The sequence below is a fragment of the Sus scrofa genome, chromosome 17, assembly GCF_000003025.6.
Source record: "Sus scrofa isolate TJ Tabasco breed Duroc chromosome 17, Sscrofa11.1, whole genome shotgun sequence".
Lineage (NCBI taxonomy): Eukaryota > Metazoa > Chordata > Mammalia > Artiodactyla > Suidae > Sus > Sus scrofa.
Window position 1 is genome coordinate 9590277 of NC_010459.5, and position 21627 is coordinate 9611903.

At 41.7% G+C, this 21627-nt stretch overlaps 1 pseudogene; it reads right to left on the bottom strand.

The window, feature by feature from the left end:
- Positions 18073 to 18696, bottom strand: LOC110257374 (annotated as a pseudogene).

The following is a 21627-nucleotide window of genomic DNA, read 5'->3' on the forward strand; positions in this document are numbered from 1 at the left end:
TTTTCCCCTTGACAAAGCTGAATACAAATAAAGTTTCCATTGGCTGGGCTTCCCTATGCTGCATCTTCCCTGAGGCTGCAGAATGTTGGAGGGGGTATCCGTGCACAAATGTCTCAAGGCTAAAATCCTGGAACAGACCTTTTTTTTTTTTTTTTTCCTGCTATGACTTAAGTTTGGAGAACAACTTCCAAAGATGCTTTATCAGCTTTTTGGTAAGAACATTCCACGTGTCTGGCATTTTAACTCCATTTTCATAAGAAATTTCAGTGTACATATGTATCACAACAATAGATTTGGGGCTATTCCTCTGTGCTATAAACCTGGCTCAAAGCTGCAGAGAAAGATATTTCAGCAGTTTTGGTAGTTAATCGTCAAAGAGCTACCTTAAAAAAACCTGAAAACCAAAAAAATATGCTTTGGAAAATTTGCATGTAGATGCCTGCATCTGACTTTTTTTGTTGAGTAACAAATACCCTGCAAGGAATATACCAAGGTCAACAGACCTGCATAAGCCCTAAACTTCTTCCTCTTGTCCACAGTTACAAGTAGTAACCTTCGTCCATACCCTTGACAGACCAACCAGAGCCCCCCACACCAGTTCTTCCCCCACGTGCATCCCACATCCCAGGAGCCAAGCAGCATCTTTCTCCAGGAGGCCTGGTAATGCCTTTCTCTATCACCTCAATCAGAGGACACTGAAACAAAAAGCAAACACAAACAAGACAGAAAGAAAGAAAAAGAAAGAGGAAAGGAAGGAAGGAAGGAAGGAAAGAAGGAAGAAAGAAAGAAAGAAAGAAAGAAAGAAAGAAAGAAAGAAAGGAAGGAAGGAAGGAAGGAAGGAAGGAAGAAAGAAAGGAGGGAAGAAAGAAAGAAAGAAAAGAAAGAGAAACCCTTTTGAATAAAACCCCTTTGGTCCAAGTACATACTTCTCCTTTTTATTCTAGCTAGCAATATTCTTAGAGACACCTGAAAGGCAGAGAAGAGGGTGCTGAAAAAGACATATGTGATTGAAATTAGCAGTTATCTTCAGGGTGCCACTGGATTGCACGTGGGATAATGGATTAAATGAAGTAGAAACCATGGCCTGAACTGGAAATGTGCTTTGTGCCTAATGTAATTAATCTCTATTGAAACAGCTAAGCCATTTAATTTGTGTTGCATGAATAATGAAATGAATGGGGCACGTATGAATTCACTTTTTAACCAGCAGAGAAGATGCAACCTCCAGGCTTAAAAATTGATTGGGAGTTTCCTGACAACTCTAGATTTATGTCTCTTGGCCACAATCCCTTTATCTCCTTGGACAGTCATGGATTGGTCTTACATCTTAGCCATGTTCAGTCCATGTGGATATTTTGGGGAATCTCCATCACAAGGACATTTTTGGACAGTGACCCCAAGGGTACAGGCAGAGCCCAGGTAGCTGCTGGATGCATAGCCTTTCCTTGCAAAGTATGGGGCTTTTGGTTTTCGAGCTTTCCTTTCTCTGGAGCTCCCGCTGCAGTGCAATGGCATCAGCAGCATCTTGGGAGCCCTGGGACGCAGGTTCAATTCCTGGTCTATTGTAGTGGCTTGAGGATCTGGTGTTGTCGCAGCTGTGGCTTAGGTCACAACTGTGGCTCAGATCTGATCCCTGGCTGGGGAGCTCTATATGCTTGGGGATGGCCAAAAATGAAAAAAGAAAAAAAAAAAAAAAATCCTTCAAGTTGGAAAAAGCAGGTGGGAGAGTGATCCAGGCTCTTCTCATGTCCCTGAGGCTTCTGAGACCTGTACCTTTCTTTGAAAATTCACACTGATATGGAAACCAGCCTTGGGAGAAGGGCAGGGCCAGGAAGGGTCTCCAACCCTCTGTTGTTTATTCTAAGCATGGAAATGTGTCCCTTTCTCTTTTTTTTTCCCCTTTTATTTTTTTTGGTCTTTTTGTCTTTTTAGGGCTATACCTGTGGCATATGGAAGTTTCCAGGCTAGGGGTCAAATCAGAGCTGTAGCTGCCAGCCTACACCACAGCCACAGCAACACAGAATCTGAGCCCTTCTGCAACCTACACCACAGCTCATGGCAAAGCCAGATGCTTAACCCACTGAGCAAGACCAGGGATCAAACCCACATCCTCATGGATACTAATCGGGTTCATTAACCACTGAGCCACAATGGGAACTCCAGTTCACTTCTTTAAATATCTATAGCATTTAATGATTTTTTACTAAGTTACAGAATATTATTATCAGTCAAAGACAAGCTTAGGGCTAAATATCCCAGAGTCTGGCAGCTGTGCCCTTCCTCCAGCATCTTTGCTGGCTTTGCTTCTCCCCTGTCACCACGTCTCCTCATTTCCTAGGTTCAAATGTTTGGACAGAGAGGTCGAATGATATTTCTCTAAAACAACTAAGAATTTTCTGGGAGAGTCCGATCTCAATTCTGACTTGAAAATTTAGGAGAAAGGTAGAGTTCCCATTATGGCTCAGTGGCTTATGAAACCAACTATTGTCAGTGAGGATGCAGGTTTGATCCCTGGCCTCACTCAATGGGTTAAGGATCCGGCGTTGCCACGAGCTGTGGTATAGGTCACAGATGCCGCTCAGATCCCATGTTGCTGTGTCTGTGGTGTAGGCTGGCAGCTGAAGTTTCAATTCAACCCTTAGCCTGGGAACTTCCATATGCCACAGGTGTGGCCCTGAAAAGCAAAAAAATTTTAAAAAAGCAAAAAAAAAAGAAAAAGAAATTTAGGAGAAAAGTTATTTGAGAGAGCATTGATTTTTGGTAATGTACGTAACATACAGAGTTCCTGACACCCTCCTTCACTCAAACTCCCTTGTGATTAGTTTGATTTGCTCAGGGAATGGCAAATTTGGTTTGATACTTTTATTTTATTATTTTTTTGCCACGCCCACAGCAGGTGGAAATTTCTGGGCCAGAGATCAAACCTGCACCACAGCAATGACCCAAAGATGGCAGTAACAAAGACAGATCCTTCATCCACTTGGCCACAAGAGAGCTCCAGGTTGATACTTTCAAATGAGTTATTTAGATCACACTTTTATATCAAATTTTGCTACCGTGAAATTTGAATTTTCTTGTTTAAGGACTCTAACATACATTTGATCTTCATACTTTTTGCCCGCTTATTGTAAACTAGAAAAATCCATCAATACTATATTAAAACAGAGCTTTTTAGTAACATAGACAATAGACTGGATATTTGAAATTATATGTGACTGAAGTTTAATTCAGCAAGGTGAATTCTTCTTTTCTTATCTGACTTCCTTTATGGCAATAAGTGTTTTTCTCTAGCTATTCAGAGCAAAGGAAGGCATTGACAGTATTTTGACTTCATTTGAATAGTGAAGGTTTTCTTTCTTTCTTTTTCCTTTTCCTATCTTTTTAGGGCCACGCACAGGGCATATGGAAGTTCCCAGGCTAGAGGTCCAATCAGAGCCTATGCCACAGCCACAGCAACACCAGATCTGAGCCTTATCTGTGACCTATACCACAGCTCACAGCAACCTTTCTGCTTTTTAATCTTGGAATCAAGGAATTTGCAGGTCCTTAACCCACGGAGTGGGGCCAGGGATTGAACCCATGTCCTCATGGATACTGGTTGGGTTCATTACCACTGAGCCACAACAGGAACTCCAGGTTTTCTTAAACTAAAAAAAATTAGATTTTCTACCTTTCAATTATGGTGTGTTTCCTGATTTGGACTGAGAAATCTAATTATGCCTAATTTTATCCCTCATTTGCAGAAAATAAGGAATCTGCAGCAAAAAAAAAAAAAAAAAAAAAAAAAAAAAGTCAAGTGAAGTCAAGAGCTGATTGTATATAAAGATGTCCTGGTATGTCAATAAGGAGGCAGTGGTGACTCCTCTGGTGATGGCTACATAAGGTGGCTTGTGTGTCTCATGACCAGGCATCTGGCTTTTCACTAAGTGAGTGATCCTCAGTGGCTTAAGGATCTGGCATTGTCAATGCTGGGGCTCAGCTCACTGCTGTGGCATGGGTTCAGTCCTTGGTCCAGGAACTTCCACAGGCTGCAGGTGCAGCCAGAAAATAAAAATAAATAAAACAAAAAATAAGGAAGTAACGGGAACAAGTGAGTCCTACTCTCTCCTGGCTGGTCCAACAGCAGTTACTCTGTATGAAGCAAAATTTGAAAGTTCCTCCCCAAACAGCATCTTCCAAGTATTATATTCCTTAAATAACCCAACCGATGTATTCATCCACCTTTCTGCTTTTTAATCTTGGAATCAAGGAATTTGCAGCAGTTTGGGGAAAAAAAAAGAAAAAAAGAAAAAACAGATGTATTTGTTAGCTATTCAAAACTTAGTGGCTTAAATAACAGTAAAATTTATTATTTTGGACAATTTCTGCAGGTCAAAAATTTACAAGCAGTTCCACTAGGTGGCTCTGGCTCCAGGTCTTTCATGAGATTGCAGCCAAGATGGGCTATAACCCTCTGATGGCTTGACTGGGTGGGAGGATCTGCTTCCAAGATGGTGCACTCACATGGCAGCCAGTAGGAGGCCTCAGTTCCCTGCCTTTTGTACATCTGCATAAGGTGGCTTGTGTACCTCATGACCAGGCATCTGACTTTCCACTGAGCAAGTGATCCAAGAAAGAAGAATTCAGAGCAACAGTGTTTCTTAAGGACCTGGTCTTGGAAGCCACAAACCATCATTTCTGTAATATCTTTATGGTTATACAGGTCATCGCTGTCACATGTAGCGTTTGGAAGGACACCATGTGCATGTATTATAGAGCTCACATCCATGCACAAAGGATGCTCCTCATCCTCAAACTCCTTAAAATGCTGATCTGTAAAAAATGAATATTTGCATAGGTTTTTTTTAACCTAAGAAATTTACCACAAATTTATTGTTACATTTTTTTTAAATATGTGTTTTTTTAATTTTTTTTTATTTTTTATGTTTTGCTTTTTTAGGACTGCACCTTTGGTATATGGAGGTTCTCAGGCTAGGGGTCAAATCAGAGCTTCAGCTGCCAGCCTACAGCACAGCCACAGCAGTGGAGGATCCAAGCCTTGACTTTGACCTACACCACAGCTCACAGCAAGGCCGGATCCTTAACCCAATGAGCAAAGCCAGGGATCGAACCAACAACTTCATGGTTAGTAGTCAGATTTTTTTCCACTGAGTCATGATGGGAACTCCATGGTTAAAAATTTAATTTAAAATTTATTTTTTTTAAAAAAATGCAGTACTCTTTGATTTGAGAACTGCGAAGCTATTGTAGGTTGGTACAATTCATGTTGCTTTTTCTTTTACTTGCAGGTAGGTGTACAGCTAAGTTATCAAACCACTTATTTAATCCAAATCTCTTAGATAAACTACAGCCTCATTCCAATGCAGAGTCTGCTATGGAGAGTTTTATATAGAATAATTTTATTTCATAGATATTAAAATAATGTAAAGGTATTACACTGAATGAGTAAATATTACATGTTGTATGCAGCATTATAAAAACATTTAAGACGAAATGTTTGATTATTTAAAAAAAAAGTCCTTGGAAACACTAGAATTCTGTCTTGAAATTTTCCAGCCTATTATACCTTTAGTTACAGTCCAAAAATATGCATTGCTAACTATAGCTATTCATAGTGACAAACAAAGAAAATATACAGTAGACTTAGAGGCAATGACAATTCCTTATCGCATTACAATTAGGAATGATTCAGGGGATGGTGAGCTCTTAAAGAATACTGTGATTTTTTTTTTTTTTAATTTAAAACTCTAGCTTTTTAGTGGAATGAATATGTATCTTGGAGTCACATGGGTGAAGATTTGAATCCTTACTTGTGTTTGACCTTGGACAAGTAACAAAGTCCTTGAGCTTCAGCTACAGATAGATGTTACCTATCTTGCAGGTTTGTTAGAAAAATTAGAAAGAATTTTGGGAACATTATCAGCACAGGTCCTGCCAGCTTGCAGTCTTGAAAATTTAGTCTTTTTCTTTTTTTTTGCTTCTTAGGGCCACACCCAAGGCATATGGAGGTTCTCAGGCTAGGGGTCAGATCAGAGCTACAGCTGCCAGCCTATCCCACAGACATAGCAATGCAGGATCTGAGCCGCATCTGTGACCTATACCTCAGATCATGGCAACACCAGATCCTTAACTCACTGAGTGAGACCAGGGATCGAACCAGCAACCTCATGGTTACTAGTTGGATTTGTTTCCACTGCACCACAATGGGAACTCCCTGAAAATTTAGTCTTCATTGTTATTACATAATAACATAAATGTTATTACATAACATTTCTCTGACAATTTGGGTATAAAGTTTCTAGATGTTAAATCGCACTTCAAATACCCTAAGGATTTTGCCTCTGTTAAATCCTTTGTTAACTTTTATACTTTGAGAGGGGAACAGTCTTTTTATAAGGAAATTGTGGCCTTCAAATGATCCCTGGGTTGGTCTAGATGTTTAAATACTGAGTCGGCCTTGACTGGGGTATAACACACCTAAGCCAGCAATGGATACCTCATTAAAAAAAGCAGTTTTCCTGACCTTTCACTCTATCTCTTTGAGTTCAGTTACAGACAGAGGGGAGGCTGGGCTGGTGCCAGAGACCAATAAACATGAATTTCTCCTTAGATACAAGCACAGCCTTTACAAGGTTAGATGTCTAGCTGGGTAGTTGACATTCCATGATACAACTTTTGTTGTGTTAATGTACCTCATTCATATGCTGATAAAACTTCTGCTGGTGGCAGAGGGTTGCCTTTACGTTAATATAAAGGGCAGCTGGTTAAGTTTTAATTTACTACAACCTGATCAGCCCAATTGGATGTGCTTTTCTCATCATAAATTTAACTATGGTTATATTGCTTGGACAGATAATTAGAAAGAACACCATTATTCCTACATTGAATACAAGATGCATTTTTTTGTTGTTGCCATAGTTATTTTAACAGTTTAAACAGTAAATTAAATTTGCAATATGGTTTTCAAAGTGCATGCAGTGATAGTCCATCATAGCGACAAAAAACATAGATGATTTTCTGGTTCAACCCCTTCGTTTTACCAATGAGGAAATTGCTCCAAAGAAGGGATGGGATTTTCCAGAGGTCACCCAGCTCCTGGGGAGCAAAGCTGCTTTTGGAACCCAAGTGCTCTGTCTGCTAGTTTAAGTATCTTTCTTCAGCTGTACACCAACACAGAGTGAAATATAGTGACACTCTAATGGGAGGTTCTGGGTTTCTTTTTGTCATTCATTCGATTTTTTAAAATACATTAAAACATTCTGCCAGCTTTTCTGTAGCGTATTAATTATTCACCTCATAACCACATTATTTGTTGGAGAGTTTTGGGGTAGAAGTTTCTTTCTTTCTTTTTATGCCCTCTAGACTGATTCCAAATCATTTCATGTGGTGAACTCATCTCTGCTTCTGCTCTATCTCCACTCCATCTCAACCTGAAAAATATTCATAGGGAGATTATTTATTCTATTCCAAGTATCTATTCTTGGGGAGCCACTGCATGCCCTGCAAGGAATGATAAAGACACCAAGTCCTAGGTCATAAAATTCAAAGAACTCTTGACACTCCCCCACACAAATCTATTCTATGACTTTTGTTGCTTCTTTCATGGAGTTCTGTTTGACCACTAGCCCCTTTTGCACTGCATCATTGAAATGTTTCATATAGAAGCAAAAAAAATCAGGGTCCTGGGATCCCCCTCAAATTACTGAATCAGAATTGCTGGGTAAATAGTCTCTATTATTTTATTGTTGTATTTATTTAATTTTTTGGCCATTCCCACAGCATGTGGAAATTCCTGGGCCAGGGATAAAACCTGCACCACAGTAGCCATGCAAGCCACGGCAGTGACAACACTGGGTCCTTAACCCACTGAGACACAGACAACTCCACAAATCTTTATTTTTAACAAGCACTCCAGGCGATTCTTAAGCACATCTAAGTCTGAAACTTACCTTCCTACAAAAACGAAGGTCTGCTCAATTCATCACATGGCCTCATTTTTCTACTTGTGTCATAAGTGAATAAAACATTTTACCTGTTGTACCATTGACTTCTTAATGACAGTGGCTCCAAATGTACATTTTTCTGTGTGCTTCACAGCGAAGAGCACCACATATTGCCTGTATTAGCTCTTCAATGTGCTAAATGACTCCATCCTTAAATGCAAAGTGACATGATTCACTCTTGAGATCCATTTCACCCCCAAAAAGCAGCACACCATTTTATTTTTTATTTCTTAAATAGTCTACTTGGCAAAGTTGCCACACCTGACCGGAAGCTCCATAGGGACAGTAATGTGGACTGTTGTGATTATCACCTCCCAGTAGCACCCCTCTTCCTTTCTTACCCTTCCCAGATTTATTGGATGTCTCTGGTCCTTGCCCTCAGCCCATGGACCCTGGCTCCAGAGTAGGGCATGTGGCTCTGGCCTCAACTAATCAGCACAATCCCATCCATTGTATATTCAGGGCTGAGTATGACTCAGTTAAGGCCAATGAGACACAAAGAAAGAATGGCGGGGAGCTGCCAGAACATGGGGACATCATCATATGGGAGACAGAGCATGTAATCTTGACAGCCACCTTACAACCCTGACAGCAAGAAGCCTTATCTTCCAGCAGATGGTGAGATAGAAAGAAACAGAGTCACCAGGGACCGCAGTGGCTCAAACCATACCTGAAGTTGGTTGCTTTTGGATTTCCTAGTTATATAAAGCAACAATCCTTTTTATTATTTCCTTTTTATTATTTGAGCTGGGTGTTGTATTTCCTGTAATCAAAAGCAGCCAAGTGACACAAATAAGGACCATGTTTATCTTTGTCACTGCTGTATCCCCAACACCTGGCACAGTACATAATGCAACATTGAAAATCAATATACATATGGAGGTTCCCTGACCAGGCAGTGAATCCAAGCTGCAGCTGCAACCTACTCTGGTTCCTTTAACCCACTGAGCCAGGCCAGAGATCAAACCCATGCCTCCACAGTGACTCCAGCTACTGCAGTTGGATTCTTTTTTTTTTTTTTTTTTTTGTCTTTTGTCTTTTTGTTGTTATTGTTGTTGTTGCTATTTTTTGGGCCGCTCCCGCGGCATATGGAGGTTCCCAGGCTAGGGGTTGAATCGGAGCTGTAGCCACCGGCCTACGCCAGAGCCACAGCAACGCGGGATCCGAACTGCGTCTGCAACCTACACCACAGCTCACGGCAACGCCGGATCGTTAACCCACTGAGCAAGGCCAGGAACCGAACCCGCAACCTCATGGTTCCTAGTCAGATTCGTTAACCACTGCGCCACGACAGGAACTCCTGCAGTTGGATTCTTAACGCACCGCACCACTGTGAGAACTCGCCAAGATATATTTTGAGCAAATAAATGAACTTCAATTGTGCACACTGTTTTTCCTAGTGGACAAAATAATTATAATACATTCAGAAACTAGCTTGGTTTGTTACTAAGTACTGCTCACATTGTTTCTATACTAAGCTATACCTCCATGTAGAGAATCCATACTTATTCCAAGTGCTATGTGAGTTTCTGGGGATGTGGAGATTTTTAAACAGAAAAATTAAAACGAATTCATGTTTGCAGACTCCCTGAAATAGCCCAGGTACTGTGCTGAGTGCCTTCACATACATTTTTTTTTTTTTTCAATTAACCTTCACCTAAATCTTATGAGATAATATATGATTATTATGATTTTAAAGAAACAAGATGATCTCAGAGGGATTGAGTATACCAAAGTCTCAGAGCTAATCCATGGGGAAAATTGATACTCAAACTCAGGTTCCTGCCCTTTTTTCCTCCATCCCTGCTTGGGGCCTATGGCCAAGAACCTCAGACTTTCCACCCCTTGCTAGAAGCCTGCAGGGAACAGAGCAATGTCACACAAGTCTGAAACCTCACAGTTTCCGCTCTGCAGAGGGAACTCCATAATCCATTGTTCCAAGGTCATTGAAGGGAAAAATACATGCCTTTGCCTCAGAGAAATCATCATGTTTGTTACTCGCAGTGCTTTTTGTCTTGTTTTAAAATTTAATTGGAGCTCAGACTTTGCTTCTGTGACTGCCAAATGACCAAGAGTTCAGCGGCCCTGCTGTGGGCTTTTCAGCCAATTCATGAGGGTTATTTTATTTGACAAGGGTCCTGTTTTAATGGGAAGGGTTGTCACATCCCATTCACATCCTATTTTTGATCTCGCCGCAGCAAATTCGGTTGAACTATTCCCATGCTCTCATCACTGTCCCTTCCCAGTTCTTGCTTTTAGCAGCCCCCCTTTGATTTGGAGAGAGAGAGAGCACGTCCTGGTCAAGCTGTTTCCTGCCTCACCGGATTTTCCCAACACCTGAATATACTCTTCCACGGCCAGCAGGGTGGAAGGTGCCAGAATTCTACGGCAGCAGCTGCACAGCCAGATGCTTTGGGATTGCAGACAATGCGGGCGCAGACCGGATCCATCCTAGCGTCCCCGCCCCCGCCCTCAAAACCCTCCATCGTTCAACAAGCGGATTCTGCGTTGTAACAGTACATTTAATTTCTTTTTCGCGGGAGAGGCTGTTGTTCCATGGCAGATAAATGCCTTAAAATGAGTCTCTGGGCAGCCCTGCCTGTGAGTGTGGAGTCGCAGTCACTTGAGCTCCTTGTCACCAGGTGGAACCCAAAGCAGATGACTTCATTAGCACAGAGACAGCGGCCGAGTTTGGGAGAGCAGAAGTCAGAGCAAGACATAGACAAAGGGAGTTGAATGGGAGAGGAGGTGAGAAAAGAAGGAAGGAAACAGAAAGTAGGAAGGAAAAAAAAAAAGGCATGGGGCTCATAAAGATGCGAGCAATACCCTTGGAAGTGAGGTCTCCATTCTCCCTCTCAACCACAACCATTCAAGCCCTTTTCACCAGAGTCATTGTGCGGACAGGTTTCCAGTCTAATCCTGGGGCTTAGGGTACAATGGAGATCTCATTATCATGGCAGCTAAAGTGTGGAAGTAGTCTCTATGGAATCTCCATGTTCCTGGAAAGAATCCCGAGGTTCCTTGACACCTTTTGATCTGCAACATCCCCCAGACTTCGCCAAGTTGTCCCACTTCGTAGGTGCACGTTTCTTCTTCTAACTTCAGATGCTTAATGAGCCTGCAGTTCTAGTAGGAGTCCCAGACTAGTGGTATCCACGGCCCTGCCCGATCCTCAAGGGTATCCTTCAAGTGAAGCAGGCTCCTTGGAGTTGCACGTATGCCCTTCAGTGACTGTCCTGGTGCCACATCCCAACACCTCTATAGTGAGTGGGGGCCAACCTCTTAATCCTAGGTGTGGCTAGGCGCCTGTTTCAACAGATAGTTATGTCCACCTCATCTAATTCGGAAAAGCACCAGTTATGTTTTGTCCTGTTAGTGCCAGGAAATTGAGCTTGGCCTGATTCAGGCAAAATGCTCTAAAGATTGCTGTTCCCCACACTTCCACCTCCCATCAGGGAAAAGCATTCTACCGATAGCAGAGATGGTTCTCCTTTTGGTCCAGTCTCTAATTTCTCTTCTCCAAATGCCAGCCCTGGAGGTTGACATACAGTGCTGTGTGTCAGTTATATCTCAATGAAACTGGAGGCAAAATAAATAAATAAATACATACATACATAAATAAAATATATAAGTTTACTGATTGCAGTGTTTTCAGTATTTCTATAGGTAGGATTGAGATGATGGAGTTATGTATGTGAACTGTACTTACAATAGCTCTCGAGAGAGAATAAAGACAACAGCGTGTGGATAGTGGCTCTGAGTAGCAGAAATGCTAACGTGGAATTGTCAACAGGGTAAAATGCATGACATGCAAATAGAAAATGAACACATGTCCATCAGTGTATTAAGTGATGAGGAAACCAGTAAGATATTAAGACTGGCTCAAAGAATATTGAAAGAGTTAGATGTTTACAGTCAATCGAACAACAACAAAAAAAGTGCTAAGTTATAATGGTTGGACCGGATACAAAACTGGTTAATATTCTACAGCACAAGCTGATTATTGATGCTTTTCCGACTGGACAGAAATTATTTACATCTCTACTGAACAAAAATCTACAAGCTAACTTGTGGCTTCACTAAAACTTTAATCAAGAATAAACAGTGAGGCGTTCTCATCATGGCTTAGCAGAAACATGCCCAACTTGTATCTATGGGATGCCAGTTCAGTCCCTGTCCTTGCTCAGTGGGTTAAGGATCCAGCGTTGCTGTGGCCATGGTGTAGGCCAGCAGCTGCAGCTCTGATTCGACCCCTAGCCTGGAAACTTCGGTATGCTGTATGTGTGGCTCTAAAAAGCAAAGTAAATAAATAAAATATAAAATGATGTAGTTTGCACTGTGTTTCACATATTTCTCTTGGTTCTAGATAATCCTTGGGTGGGGTCATTGCCGTCTTACCTTGTTTAAAAGTCATGCCATCCATTTTTATGTCTCGTTTCCAAGTTTTGAATAATTTCTTTCATCAGAAGTATGAGTAATTTTATTTTTCTTCATTTGCTTTGTCATTTTACAAAATCTCAAATAGACAAGCATTAATTTTATAGACTGGAAAAAAAAATTATCGTGTACTTGGCTCTGAATAAGAGTAAAATGCCTGGTGACTCAGCAGGTTAAAGATCCTGCCTTTGTCACTGCTGTGGCGCAGGTTCGATTCCCAGCTCGGGAAATTCTGCATGGTGTGGGCATGGCAAAAAACAAACACATAAGAAAAGTCAGGTTAGGAGATAAAAATCACACGAGCAGGATTCTGAGTGGGACTCTCATTGTATATTCAGCTGTGTTAACTCCAAAGTTCTCCTGTGAGTTATTTTCACTAATGATTTTAAGCAGCCAAGCATCTCTGAAAGTCCATTTCAGAGAAAATGAGAGAGGCCCCAGGCCTGGGCGTGAAAGCCTCATCTGGGTAGAAGGAGCTTCACTGTACAGTGGTCTGAGTTCCACGCTTTCTCCCGGAATTCTCAGCCTAGGATTCACCACATGGGGAAGTCAGGTGGTGTGTCAGCTTGAGTTTCAGAGTTCAGGTGGTGGAGAAGGCAGCGGGATCAAGGTACCACATCTGCTCCCTGTACAGCTGGACCAGACTGGGACAGCCTGACCATCTCCACATGGTCAGAGATGGCCATGACCCAAAGGGTGAGAGATTCCCAGGGATCCTCCCATCCTAGGCTGTTACATCTTTACCTGCTGGACCATCTCTGCATTACAGGTTCACAGGTGCTTGTCAGCTTCATTGGGTAATGCTTGTCCTGAGGGAAACTCTTGGAGAGCTGGTTTCCATTGTGCTGCTGTCTCATAGAATCCTCCTATCTTTGGGTGAAATACACGGACCAAAAAAGCCAAAGCACTGGGATTTGTGTTCTAGTTTTCTACTATCCTGTTCCCCACAGTGAACAATGCAAATCTGTCAACACATGAGGATAACTGTTAAACGCTGAGACGTTAAGGTGACCTGCAAGCCTTAGGTTCTCCAAGATATAATCATTTTCTCTAAAGTATACACAATCAAAAACAAACGAACAAAAAGTATACACAATGAAGATTAGTAATAGTATCCCCAATTCCCTGGGTTTTGAGGGAAGGGTGTAATTTATATAGAAAAATAATATTTATACACATTATAAAACTCGAGGGGTAGTTTGCTTTATTATTTTTTATTTTTATTTTTTTGGCTGCACCCATGGCATACAGAAGTTCCCAGGTCAAGAATTGAATCCCAGCTGCATATTCGACCTGTGCCATTGCTGCAGTAATGCCAAATCCTTAACCCACTGTGCCATAGTGGGAACTCCTGGTAGTTTACTTTAAAATAAATTATCCCTCTCTCCTTTTTTAACATTTCTTCTGTTAGACGTGATGGCAAAAAAGATTCATCCATGTTTGTCTTCTCTTTGAATTTTTAACTTTAATCAATTGTCCTGATTTTCAAGTTCATGTAGCAAAATGGAGACCAGTTGCGGTTGAGACTGCTTCACTGAGGCCGATTCAATAAACAAGCTGAAAAGAAAGTGTCTTTCTGTATATGCTTCTAGTGGGGGGTGGGAAGTTTATTTTTTCTTTCTGTTTTGTTTTTTTTTTTTTTTGGCCACCCTAGTCATAGCTGTGACAGTGCTGGATCCTTAACCACTAGGCCACCTCCTATGCTTCTGTTTTTAGGGCAGAACAAAGCATGTCAAACAGCCACTTCTAAATAGTGCAAGCCCTGTTTCACATAAACTGGTGGAATGCACTTTGCTTACAGCTATTTCCACTGGAATAATTTCCTTTGTCTAGTATGGCCCTAGGATGAACCCTCCAAGGCTCTCATCTACCCTTGCCTTCCAACATTCTCGTCCAGTGGATCTCAAAGCCTGGTCTGAAGACTCGTACAGGACCCAAGATTCTCTCAAGGCCATCTGAGAGGTCAAAACTATTTTTATAATAAGACCAAAATCTTAGTTGCTTATTTCACTTTGTTAAAAGTGCAAAAGCATTGGTACCAAAACTGTCAGTGCCAGATGTCAATCAAGGCGGTGGTCCCAAACTGGACCAGTACTCAAGGCATTCTTCACCATGGTTTATTCCGTTTCAATGCCACAACGGCAACTCCTGAATGTTTTTAATTTTTAATTCTTAATAATGAAAAATTATTAATTTTGACATTGAAGTATATGTCTTCTTAATGATTCTGTGGGAAGATATAGGAAGTACACAAAAAAGCACTTCTGTGAGTTCCTGGCATGGCACAGTGGAAATGAATCCCACTAGTATCCATGAGGATGATGGTTCTATCCCTGGCCTCGATCAGTGGTTAAGGGATCCAGCGTTGCCATGAGCTGTGCTGTAGGTCGAAGTCGAGGCTCCGATCCTCCACTGCTGTGGCTGTGGTGTAGACTGGCAGCTGTAGCTCAGATTCGACTCCTAGCCTGGGAATCTCCATATACCTTAGGTGTGGCCCTAAAAAGCAAAAACAAAAACAAAAACCTTCTGCTACTGTCTTGAGGAAAAACACTGCAATGAAATTTTTGTCTTTTTTTTTAGGCCCTCACTAGAGGCATATGGATGTTCCCAGGCTCGGGGTGGAATCGGAGCTGTAGCCGCTGCCCTATGCCACAGCCACAGCCACACCAGATCCAAGCCTCGTCTGCAGCCTACACCTCAGCTCACAATTCTTAACCCATTGAGTAAGGCCAGGGATCAAACCTGCATCTTCATGGATACTAGTCAGATTCATTTCCTGAGCCACAACGAGAACTCCTGCGCAATGAATTTTTGTACGGTACATGAAAATCCATTCATCTTTATGGACTGAAATTCATCAGACTGTATTCATCTTGGTACATTACAATCCATTAGCCTACATTGAGTGGAACTTTTACCTATGTACTCTTTTTTTTGCAAAAGTATGCACTGGTCTTTTGGAAAACAATTACTCACTGAGTTATTCAAGTCTTCCAATGGTGATTCATTCCCTTCGAAATTCCACAAATTTAAGACACTCCCACTTAGAGAATTGTTGTGGCATAACAAAAGGGACTACCCACAGTATCTAAAACGGGTATTCAAATACTCCTACATTTTCAAGCTATGGATTTGTGTGAGGCCAAATTTTCCTCATATGCTTCAACCAAAATAACATCACACAACAGATTGGGTGCCGAAGAATTTGAGAACCCAGCTGTCTTCTATTGTTAGACGTTAAAGAGAGAAAACACACAAAGGTTTCTAGTTCTTCAATAATTTTAAGAGAGTAAAGGGGTTCTGAGACCAAAAAGTTTGGAAATTTAGGATCTGATCAATTCTGTCTCATCTTGGAGGCTTTTGCTCACCTCCAGCACATCGGCACATGTTATTCACTCTCCTTTTGATATCTTCTAGCTCGACGATTTTTTTTTTCTTTTTTTTCTTTTTTGCTTTTTAGGACTGCACCTGCAGCCTCTGGAAGTTCCCAGGCTAGGGGTCGAATTGGAGCTACAGCTGCTGGCCTACGCCACAGCCACAGCAACTCGGGATCTGAGCCACATCTTTGACCCACACCACAGCTCACAACAATGCCAGATCCTTAACACACTGAGTGTGGCCAGGGATCGAACCCGCAACCTCATGGATCCTAGTTGGGTTTGTTAACCACTGAGCCACGAAGGGATCTCCTAACTCAATGATTCTGGAGCTAAAATGTGCATGCGTATCACCCAGGAAAGCGCTAAAAAAAAAATGCCAAATGCTGATGCAACGCATCAAAAGTGGGACCTGAGCTGTGACAGGCTCTCAGAATATACCAATGAGGCCATCCATGGACCCCATTTAAGGAGTCTAGCTCAAATGCCCTGTGCCACTCCCACGATTTTCACCATTTGCTGCCTGTGACATTTGAGCTGTCATCTAGCTCTATTATTATCATTATCAATTGCCATTATTGTTATTGCTTGTGCATATGTTATCAGCTTGGTGCTGCACACTGCAAGGAACTTTTCATGTATCATCTCCTTTAACACAGACAACATCCCCTCACACACATCCCATTACTACACCTCATCTATGGTTGAAGAGGCTGAAGAAAAGTATTTGCCAAGGGCAAAAACCACTAGAAAGAGACAGAATTTTAATGCCATGTCTATTTTATTCCATGGCCAATGGTATGAATCCTATCATTATATGGACTTACTCAAATTCTGGTAACATAATTTGTTTTCACGTGCATATGCCTTGCTTTTCTCTTGGATGAAAAATGCTTCTTGGAACCCAGTTCCAAACATTGTCTCATTCCCTCAGCCCAGTTCTGTTCTCAGAGACCTTCAATGGCCTAGTAGATATGTGGTCCCTTAGTTTACTATATGATTTCAGATCCACTTGCTTTGGTCCAAGAATAAAGCCGTTTTGTTCTAAGAGTGGAGTTCTTTAGGAGTTCCTTGGTGGCTCAGCAGGTTAAGGATCCAGTGTTGTCACTTCTGTGGCTCAGGTCCCTGCTGTGGCATGAGTTCGATCCCTGCCCCAGGAACTTCCACACCTCTCTGGGTATGGGGGAAAAAAAGAATAGAGTTATTGACATGGAGGAGGCTGAGTTAGGATGTTGTTGTCCATATCTGTAGTTTTCAGTTGCACTCTGGCTCAGCTATTGACAAGCCCTGCTGGGGGGCTTATCAATAAAGACAGGAGTAACTATGCCTGGGGGGTGTTTAAGCTTTAAATAGTAAGAGGTTTGAATAGCAATTCCAGAGTGTTTGGTCTGGGCAAGGCTACTCCTTGCAGATCTAAACAGCTCTCTGTACACCATGAGGCACTAGCTCCTGCCTGGGCAAAGGGGCTCCTTATAGGCAGTGGTGAAAACCATGCAACACCCGCAAAGGAGATCAACGTGCTGCCAACAGCCAACAGCATCTTCTTTCCTGGGCAACATGTTCTCAGCAAAAAAGACGTTTGCTTTTGCTCTGGCAGCTGGATGCCCACTCTTGGTTGGCTAAGCTGACTCTCCTGGGGAACCAACTCATGAAAAGATTCACCTCAACTCAATTTGGACTTTATTTTCTTCATCTCCCTCTTGCCTGGCATAACAGTGTGGTTAATCTATTGTTGGCTGAGATCGTGCTATTGCTTTATTGGATTAGGAAGAGACATTATCCTGTATGCTTTTGGCGTGTGAAATTATAATTCCTACAGTGAATCAGTGTTAAATAAATTAGTGGCAAAGAAAATCCCAGTCTCTGAGCATAAGGTGTTTTCAACCAAAAAAACAAAAACAAAAACAAAAAAAAACGTAGCTGGGAGTTCCCATCATGGTGCAGAGGAAACGAATTTGACTAAGAACCATGAGGTTGAAGGTTCGGTCCCTGGCCTCGATCAGTGGGTTAAGGTTCCCACGTTGCTGTGAGCTGTGGTGTAGGTCACAGACGCGGCTAGAATCCTGTGTTGCTGTGGCTGCAGCATAGGCTGGCAGCTGTAGCTCCAATTCGACCCCTAGCTTAGGAACTTCCATATGCCGCGGGTACGGCCCTAAAAAGCAAAAAAAAAATAGCAAGTTTTTATTCTCCTGGTCAGTGCAGGGGTCAGGCTCCCTAATCCTGTCTCATGTGTCAGATTCCAGTCTGTTGCCTTTGGTCATTTAAGTATGTGTCTCCTATTTTATTTTATTTATCTTTTTGACTGGGGATATATATTTTTAATAAATTATAAATACGTTTTATTTATCAAAGTGCATCAAAGACCTCCCAAAGAATCTCCTTCATTTTTCAGGAATTACTCATTCACAACACAGACCACCATTTTATAACTTAAATCCTAGGGCTCTCATGCACTCCTTGTGGGCTTCCATTAGGTGTCCATAGTTGCTCTTCTTTTTCATTGATGTTTTTTGGTCTCCAGGCAGGCACAGCAAGTTTCAGGGGCTTCTTCTCCTTTGATTCAGGTGGGCCAGGGCTTGCGGCTGCCAGGCCCAGCATTTGCTCGCCAAAAGCTGCAATTCGCACGAACTCATGTCTCCAATTTTAGGACACTACTATGCTTTTAGAAATAATATTGTGTTTCCATCCAGCAAGATATATTTCAAAGTGCCTTTTATATGACGATCTTTTCTATAGCCCGAGTAACCCTAACTTTGTCTTAGGAATCACATGATACTTTCTCTTGCAGGAGTTTCACAGTTGCCATGTCCTTGGAGGTCTCTGTGGAGAATCTCCTAACCAGCCAGTCACTTTCTCAGGGGAAAGGAAAAGCAGGAAGAAAATTTCTACCCGGAGAAAACGAAAAGAAAAGGCTAACATTTGAGAAATAGCATGAAACAGCAATGAAACATGACAGAAAGAGACTAGATAGGACATTTCAAAATTGGGTACTTTTTTTTTTTTTTTTTTTTTTTGCTATTTCTTGGGCCGCTCCCGTGGCATATGGAGGTTCCCAGGATAGGGGTCGAATTGGAGCTGTAGCCACCGGCCTACGCCAGAGCCACAGCAACGCGGGATCTGAGCTGCGTCTTTGACCTACACTACAGCTCAAGGCAACGCTGGATCCTTAACCCACTGAGCAAGGGCAGGGACCAAACCCGCAACCTCATGGTTCCTAGTCGGATTTGTTAACCACTGAGCCACGACGGGAACTCCAAAATTGGGTATTTTTTTAAGTTATTCACTCATTTTTAAAAAATCAAATCATAATTTAACACATTATCTTTGAAAGGACAGGTTTTTGAAAGCCCACAGTCAATTTTGCCTTTCTCTGAAAACTTCGTTGGGAAAACCAACTACACTCTGAAGGGAGAAGAAAATAGCAACAATTATTGTTTGTATAGGACTCTTAAAGGTTTTTTTGTTTTGTTCTAGTTTGGGTGTTTTTTTTGGTTTTTTTTTTTGGGTTTTTTTTTTTTTTGGGTTTTTTTTTTAGTCTTTGTAGGGCTGTACCTGCGGCATATGGAGTTTCCCAGGCTAGGGGTTGAATCAGAGCTGTAGCTGTTGACCTACACCACAGCCACAGCAACACCAGGTCCGAGCCTGTCTGTGACCTATACCACAGCTCAAGGCAATGCCTGATCCTTAACCCACTAGGCAGGACCAGGGATGGAACACGCATCCTCGTGGATACAAGTCGGGTTTGTTAACCACTGAGCCATGGTGGGAACTCCAGGACTCTTAATAGAGCTCCTTTTCTTACATTAGCTCATTTGATCCTCTCTGCAATCTAGTGAGGTAGGTATTATCAATTTTTTTTTCTTGCTTTTTAGGGCCACACCCTCAGCATATGGGGGTTCCCAGGCTAGGGGCTGAATCAGAGCTGCAGCTGCTGGCTTACACCACAGCCACAGCAACACAAGATCTGAGCCATGTCTGCAACATACACCACAGCTCACAGCAACATGGGAGCCTTAAGCCACAGATCAAGGCCAGGGATCAAACCCACAACCTCATTGTTCCTAGCCAGATTCATTTCCTCTGCACCATTCCTCAACTTTTTATTAAAGATAATAACCCCTAAAATGTGAATGTTGGTGTGTTTAATGTTGCCCCAGAGTTCTCAGACTGTCCTCATTTCCTCTTATTCTTTTTTCCTTATTCTGTTCTATAGAAATGATTTTCACCAATGTGTCTGCCAACTCACCTATTCATTCTTCTGCTCTATGTACTCTGCTACTGATTTCTTCTAGTGTGTTTTTCATTTCAATTCATGTGCTTATTTGTTCCTTAATTCTTCTAACTCTTTGTTAAACATTTCCTGTAATTTCTCAGTCTGTGCCTCCTTTTTTTTTCCCCCCTGAGATCTTGGATCACCTTTATTGTCATTACTCTGAATTCTTTTTCAAGTAGGTTGCCTATCTCCACTTCACTAATTGTTCTTCTGTGCTTTTTCTTATTCCTCCACCTATAGCAGATTCCTCTGCCATCTCATTTTGTCTAATTTTTTGTGTTAGACAATACGATGTGGTATCATTTATACGTGGACTCTTAAAAAAATGATGTCAATGAGCTTATTTACAAAATGGAAACAGACTCACAGACTTTGAAAACAAATGTATGGTTACTGAAGGGGAAAGGTGGGGGGACGATTGGATTGGGGTTTGGAACTGGCATATGCACACTCCTGTATATGGAATGAATGGTCAGTGCACGCCTGCTGTATAGCACAGAGAACTCTACCCAATGTTTTGTGATAATCTACATGGGAAAAGAATCTGAAAAACAATGGATGTGTGCATGTTTATAACTGAATCACTTTGCTGTACAGCGGAAATTCATATGACATTGTAAATTAACTGTACTTCAATAAAATTTTTAAAAATAAAAAAAAAATAAAAATGACAGTGGTCCTCAAAGCACCATCCCAGGTGCTCAAGGTCCCTTATCTATTAAGCAGAGAGAACAATCCAGCCCCATCCTGTGCTCCTGCCATTTCCTACAGTGGTAGCACTACCAACATCAAACCACGCTAAAAGTGGACAGTTAAGGGGCCTATTGGACTGGAGGACATTGAGAAGAAAAATAACTTTTATCTCAGAATTTCCATAAAAGCAAGTAGCAAATATTTGATTAATCTAATCTATTAACTTTTTTTTTCTACAATTAACTTTTTTTTGTTTTTTGGTCACCAAGTTACTTGTGTTTAAAGATGCTACTTTCAATTCTCTGCCTGTCTGTGCCTTAAAGTCCAGTTTATTTCTTTCTATTTCATTATTAGAGGTAAAACAAAAATATTGTGACTCTTTTTAAGATGGTGAGGCAGATTTTATTCAGGACTATGGCGATAGGTATAGGGACCGCTGCAATGGGGTTTTGCAATAGGGACAGAGATTGGTCTCAACTCTGGATATAACAACAACAACAAAAAAAGTGGGAATTTAAGGTTAAGGAGCAGAATTGAGCAGAGCAGGGGAGTATAGAGGGGAGGTGGGAAATCTGTAGATGAAAAATTACAAAGAGGGTTGGGTAATTCTTTTCTAAACTGAGCTAACGGGTTTCTTGCTGAAGGCAGGTAAGATTGATCAGACATCACCTGGAGGTGGTAGAGGATGAGGAATTTGGTCAGACATCTAGAGAGATCCGATTGAGGGTGGAGGATTCTGGCTAAACCAACTTGGCAGGATCCTTGCTAAAACAGGGCTCTTCAGGACATGCCTGGTTGAAAAAGATCTTAGAGGAGCCCAACTACAGTTTGGTCAAGGAGAAAC